Source organism: Archocentrus centrarchus, chromosome 23 (assembly GCF_007364275.1).
Source record: "Archocentrus centrarchus isolate MPI-CPG fArcCen1 chromosome 23, fArcCen1, whole genome shotgun sequence".
NCBI lineage: Eukaryota > Metazoa > Chordata > Actinopteri > Cichliformes > Cichlidae > Archocentrus > Archocentrus centrarchus.
The window spans coordinates 11,903,960-11,911,112 of NC_044368.1; the positions used below are offsets into that span (position 1 = coordinate 11,903,960).

Here is a 7,153-nt window from a genome sequence, read left to right on the forward strand (position 1 = left end):
CTTCAGTGGCCCAGCTCCACAGGGGGCACTGCAGGGTGTGAAGGGAGGGGTTGGTCATTCTTGTTGCCTGGAGTCGTGCAAGCAGACTCCAGGGCAGAGCTTTAATCTCCACTAATCGTTTCTTAATACGTGCATCCCAGGCCCTACGCCTGTGCATGCATGCACACACACAGCACCCACACATATGGGCAAACTGCTTGCCGTCCAAACCCCCGCTTGCTCTAACAAGACATAATCTCCTACCCCTCGTCCTGAGCGTGGGGCTGGACCACGACTTGAGAATGTATTCCTCCTTATAAAAGTAGATGAACTCAGTAACCTGCCTTTGAGGTGTTCCTTGGTGCAGGGAACCCTGCTTTTGACCTGTGTGTGCCCTTCTTATATAAGATGGAAAGTTTTCTCATGTGTGGGAATATAATCTACTCACTCTAAATCAATTTCAGTATAAATCTGGGCATCTTGCCGACACGTTGCTGATGAAGCATCTTTCCCCCATAATGTAGTCTAATAGTCTAATAATGGCCTCCTCACCTTCCCAACTCACACCTCTGTCCACCTCTAACCCAGACACTGCGTAAGAATGATGATAATCTCATTTCACTAATGCTCAGTAGCCTGCATTAGAACACAGGCGAAGCACTGTCTCAGATCAGCTCTACCCACCCAGGAAACTGTGTGTATGCGTGTGTGCAAGAGCGAGAGATGGAGAAAGGGGCCAGGGGGGCTGTGGGATAGAGGGGGCACTGAAAAATGCGGTGTAACCTGAGCTGCTCAGTCCATCTGGAGAAGGCTTTGCATTGACAAGGGTTATCCCTCAATGCACTTTGCTGCAAAGAAGATCGTTAGAGGGAGTCTGACACAATGGATCGGTCTTTTGAAAGTATTTATTTGCATCTCACACAGGCAAATATGTATGCTAGATAAACAATTGTTCGCTTCAGTGATGAGTCAGCAGGTGTGCGCACACAATCAAGAACACGTTAAATCCTTACATTCATGCCCAGACTGTGCAGTTGCACGTGATATGTGCGTGATATATTCTGAAATATGAGACCAAAAGCATAGTTAACCTGAATCAGTTGCCCAGAGAATATCAGCCAGAGCTGAGATCTTTTATGTCGACTAGTATGTGTATCATCACATCACAGCACTTACCCACTCTCTGTTTTAATGGCCGATCAGCACAAAAGCAAAAGAGCCTCTCCAAAGGTCCAATGATGACATCCACATAGATCAAATATAGCTGGCCTGCAGGCAAACAATACAAATGATATTAGCTAAAGCTGAAGTGTAGGCCATAAAGCAGGATTTAAGCAAAGGCAGATAAAGAGGTTTTAATCCCCAGATCCCCCTGTCACCTACATTAGCAGACCCTGACCCAGATATATGAAGCTCAGTATGGAGCTGCTTTTTGAGCCAAACTGTCAGTGGACTGTTACAGCAAACCAAACTAACATGTGAAAGACTCCCTCACTCTCCACCCTTTCCATTTGGGGAAGGGAGGAGGGGAAAGGGCTGCACTGAAAAGAGGAGGGTAAGATGACACCACACGGTTTGCCAATTATGCCATGGAGCTAAGAGAGGAACCCCCTGATGACTGACTAAATGCGGAGAAGCTGAACCTCTAGACATAAAGTGGACCACTTCGTCCCTCTCACTTGTCCACTTGTGAAATACTGACTAATGAACCATTATTTTAATTACATTATCAGAATGGAACAAACTATCAAACTATGAGCTGCAGTTTCTCCATTAAAAATAATGGTTATCGTCATTATTGTTCACACACCACCACCACCAATTAGTTATTTTAGCCTACATCATGACAAAATAGATTGTCAAAATGGGTTTCTCAGTTTCCCGAAGACACAATTAATGTATTTTGTCTCTTGGAAGCTGCTTGTTGGAGAACCTGGAATCAGCAAATAGTAAAAAACTGAGAGAATTTATTTATAACCCAAACTAGTGGGCAAGAAATAGTAAGTTGAATATATGTCTTATTGTTTGAGTACTCAATGCAGTATTGAAAGGTTAAACAATTATGTCAGCATGTGGTAAAACTATCAGTCCCATCTGAAGAAGCAGTGGCCAACTTACTGTTTGAGGACGCAGCTCGACTTTTTCATTGACTGCATTCAAAGCTTTTGTTAGATTGTGTCCTTCTTGTTTTTAGAGGTAAAAGCATTTCCCAAAGCTAAAAAAAATGGTGTTTCCCCATATATCTCCACATATTTCTGTCTCCTGAATTAAAGAAGGCAAACAGCTTGGGAGTTTAGTTCCTCTGGATCAGGATTGTTCCTGAATACTGTCTGTAAAATGTCAGTGTTTGACTGATAGCACATTCTCTGCACCGAATGCTTCAAAGAGTCACTGGAGCTTTGAGGCCAGGGTGTGCAGGGGAGGAACAGAGTCTCACCCCACCCTTCACCACCGTCAGCCACTCACTCACTGACTTAAATTAGCTTAAGACGTTTCTTCGCTTGGGAGAGAAGGACTGGTTTTTGTCTCTGCATCATTCTCAGCTGGTGGATGCTCTCAGGCAGTAGTTGGCAAGTCTAGAACCACCGGATCCATCTACCTCACCAGTGTGAGTTCTACCATTGCCAAACACCACCAGATAGCTGTAGGGCCTCTTCTTAGCATGGGAGCCATAAACATGGATGAAGCTACTAAGATGGCATTTATCTGAGGCTGAAAAGCACAGGAAGTGTTATTTTTATTACAAATAGATAGATGAATTTGTGAAAAATAAGCTTAATGTTTCATGGCCATGTTGTGCTGATATCATCCTCCTGGGTCATGGTTTAAAACAGACTAGAACAGATCAGCATGTCTTCGAAGCTTGGCTCCATACCCACCGAAATACATGAAACTGAGAGGACAGCAAGGAAAATTCAGAGTTCAGTCATGAGCACATTTTAATGACAGATACCAAAATGTACCAATCCATAATTGTGCGAGAGCGATGGAAGTCTGTCTTGTCCTATATTGGCACTACACATAATTGCTCAAAGTATATATACAGAAGCAAAAATGTGCTAGTGCCAAAATGGGCAAAGAAGAGGAGTGGCTGGGGCATCCAAATGCAAGCAGCTGTTGTTATAGAGACACCTAAGGACAGAAAGATGCTGAAGCAAGATGAGCGCAACACAGCTCATGCAACCGCACCAGAATCATTACATCACATTCGCCCCACCCACAAGCACAAGAGAGAGGAGCCACAGACAGTAAGCCACGATAGACGTACACCGTCATCAAGTGGTTCTTTCTCTGCTCTGTTTATGGCCCTATGGTAATTCACTGATAGTGAGCTCTCACAGTGAATTCTACCAGTGCCATACACAGAACAGGAGTCATTATCACCCCAACACCTAGGCCAGCCACTCAGTCTGAAAGGGACAGTCCACAAAACTATGCCAACTAGACCACCAACCCACATGAGTAGAGCAGATGCAACAGCCTGGAGAGAGAAAGTGAGAGGAGAGAAAGGGAAATGAGAGCAAGTGAAGAAATTATTTTAGAGCAGCCACAGCCTTCAATATGTCCATAGTGTTGCAGTGACGCAGCTTAGCTCAAGACTTACTGCACTGCAGTGGGCTGATCGACACACTGAGTAACAGGTCAAAGCCACGGTGTCTCAATGTGAGCAACTAAATATGTCCAGTCAATCCTGCGAGTGTACAAACACCCTCATCTACCTGTTCTCTTCTAATGACCTGAACTCCTGCTTTTAGATTTCTAGGAACAGAGAGCTAACTTTGACAGCAGACAGCCTTGATAATTACGCATAAATAAGCACATAATGCAGTTATAAATCATCAATTAACATCTCTTTTGTAAGAGTCCATTTTTGGTTTGCTGCTCATAACACATTTTACACGGGTTTGTGCAGTACTAACCTGAATCCCACATACACTCAAGCCAAACAGAAGGCTTGATGATTCCTTGACATTTTATTAAACAATCTAGCAAATGCAATTAGACACTGAAGGTCCAAGAATTTTTACAATAAAACAGGGACAGGTGCTGTTTGTTTTTTTATTATTATTATTATTATGATACCGCATACCACCACCAAAATACAAATAAATGAATCTGCATTAACCACTGCCAAACAAGTTAACACATATGCACTTCACTGGTCAATTATCAAACCCACCAATGTCTTAAACTTAAGTCTGGCACATAGATGGCCCTTATATAGATTGATAGGTAATCCCTTTACATCATGGCTTCTCCCCTCCCCCTACACAATCAACCTGTCCAAAGGGTGACACGTTTAACAAGACCTCTTACTTTGCTGGCTTGCAGGCTTTGCCATAGTGAAACAAAAATACAGTACCATCTTAGTCAAAGATAAATTCACATATTACTTGATGTCTCTGGACTGCTGTTAACAGGGATTTAATTCTCATCTATACAAACTACAAATCCCAGAAAACTGCAGACTCAGATGTCAACAATGAAGTAACTCGACTACTAATTCAAAATGTCTTTCAAATAAGCATGCAAGGCTTCTCTTACAAAATATATATGTAAGATTTATCCAATTTCTCTCTTCCTTCAGGTCAACATAATAAATAAAGGCATTTAAATTATGATACTGCAGCTGAGTCATAACCTTCAATCCATCTCCTGACCTTGGATATGTTGTCAAAAGCATCTTTGCGCTGCAGATAATCCGAATCAGAGAGAAGCTAGCTGTCCTCAGCTCTGTTCTGGCAGGGCCCAGACGCCCCACCCTTGGTTCAGCCATTATCTCCCCTCACCCTGGGCCCTGCAGTGCACGGAGCTCGCATTGATTCCAGCGATCAAACCATGTACTAAGTGATTCCTCAGACGCCCAAATGGCTCCCTGAGCAAGACTCCCATTGCCATTTCCTGGAGAAATCAATACCACTAAAAAGCCAACTCAAGAAAAAAAAAAAAAAAAAAACCTGTGTCCTTTAAAGGTTTGCTCATGATTTTCCATACCTTAATTAGTTAAGAATGGAGGTTCATGTGATTTTATTAATATATTATTAGATGAGAGCCTCTATGACTTGTGGAAGCAGAACACTGAAAAACAGAGCATGCCTTAATTCTGGTCATTAACTTATTCTAGGAGACTTAAAGCCGGGGCATGTAAACCTGCTAATTTTAATGTCGCATTTATATTTATGTGGGAAATAAATAACATAAAAAAACATCTTGTTTTGATGTGTCATGAAGGCCAACTGTCAAAGGGAAAAAACAAAAACAATTTTTTCAAGACATCATATAAAAACTAGTGTGGGATCTGCACATTTCCAATAATTAGGTAACTTTTCGTACAGAAGAATTCCTGATCTCGTCTTTAACAGCTTGATTTAAACCTAAACATGGCGCTATATTAAAAATTTTATCAATTCAAACATAGGTCAACCAATTTTACATGAGAATATTACCTGAATAAATCATAAAAGACATGGTTAGGAAGCACTCATAATTCCCCTCCTCATGATTAGGCACGCTTTGTGTTATTGAAATTTTAACACTGCGAGGCCCGGACTTCCTTTTCTTTCTGTCATCGTTAATTTAACCTCAAAGCTGTTCCAAAGCCCCTTCGGTTAATCGCATTTGTCTGAATAGGGAGTCTACAAGTCCTCAACTTCACGGTTATTTCAGGAGGATTTATCACTCCTCTAAGTCCTGCAGCAAGATCTAAATTCAGTCTTGCGACCTGAAACATTCCAACTGCATGTCCGGTTAAGAAAGGACGAGGCTTTTCATAAACCTGGGAATCCTATATTAAAAAAAAAAAAGCTGCTTCAATTCACATCCAATTACTTTATAATTTTAAGGAGCCTGTTCCTGCCTTTTTTTCCCATTATTAGGCATACTGCCCTGTTTCATAACACCATATACCCTGCATGCAATCCTAATTACCCTCAGTGGGCATGGATAAAAATAAATAAATAAAAATACCCAATTCAGTATTAATCCGCAGGATTAGGTTGAGGTCTTCACTGTTTTTTCTTGGTATTTGACGGAAATAGAAGCAGGTGCGTTACACACCACAAAGCTCGAGTATCAGCGAAAATAAAACAAAGCCCTATTCAATTACCACAACTGCATTTAATTTAACGTTTATTTTAATAATATCCAATCAGTTAAATTTCGCAATTCTGCAATTAATTTCATATTAATTTCGACGTTTAACGGACTTTTTGTGCGGACTTTTTTTTACCGCACAGAGGAAGGTTTTTTTATTATTATTATTATTATTATTAAAGTTGAACCTTGCATTAGATTTAATTAATTGCAGTTAAAGTTTTTTAAATCGAGGTTTTTCAAGAGGCCAGATTTCCAAAACTACAGACCTGTCGGCAGGTTTTTAATTATTCATCTTAAAAACGTAAAATTAAATAAACGCGGCATATTGCATCGAATATTAGCTTAGTATTTTTGGTAAGTAACACGGCCTCCTCGCCCATCTTTCCTCTTTGATGTGGACTAACTGTTTTCAAGCTAGCCTATATATGCGGCTACTGTATTTAAACTGCTAAACTGTGGGCTAAAAAAATTAAATGTAGCTCGTACCTTCCTCGGAGTCCATCGCCGTGCCTCAGAAGCGCGCTGAAGTCGGACCCAACGCACATTTTAGTCCTTAACCTATCATTATCATTCACGGATTTTCCGCTATTAACATTGTGTGGAAGTGACACAAGCCTCCGCAGCAGGACTGCAGAATTACAATGAAACAAAAGAAAGCAAAGTCCTGAACTTCCTGAGTATCAAATGTCAATTTCAGCCCTGCTCTCCTCTCTTCTCCCCTCTCTCTCTCTCTCTCTCTCCTACCGGTTCCCTCTCTCCACACTGAGACCTCCTCCCTTTTACCTGCGCTTCCAGGCTGCACACTTACAGAAAGATAAGGTGCCCCGTGCACCTTTTTAAAGGCGCAGACACACACAGCAGCAGCAACATGCGACAACAATAAAACAGCGGGCACCAAAATGCACCAAAATTTTCATGAGAAGTATTTAAATCTTCTTTTAAAAGGTAAACAATGTACATGTGAAACCATGACACTCCTACTTTAACATACAAATTTGCAGCAGTATGTGTGTGAAACGTGAGACATGCCCCTGCCCTTTAAATGGTACGCGCTCTGCGCAAAACTCCGAGCTCAACG

The 7,153-nt window shown here is 41.4% G+C and overlaps 1 long non-coding RNA gene across 2 annotated transcripts; it reads right to left on the minus strand.

The window, feature by feature from the left end:
* Positions 1 to 869: 869 nt before the first annotated feature.
* LOC115773635 (uncharacterized) lies at positions 870 to 6,784 on the minus strand. Of its 2 annotated transcripts, none has more exons than XR_004019108.1 (2): positions 6,562 to 6,784; positions 870 to 1,248 (listed from the first exon to the last, which is right to left on the minus strand). It is a non-coding gene; the product is annotated as an uncharacterized LOC115773635 (long non-coding RNA). The 2 variants fall into 2 exon arrangements; XR_004019109.1 differs by lacking the exon at positions 6,562 to 6,784 and adding an exon at positions 1,363 to 2,523.
* Positions 6,785 to 7,153: the final 369 nt, after the last annotated feature.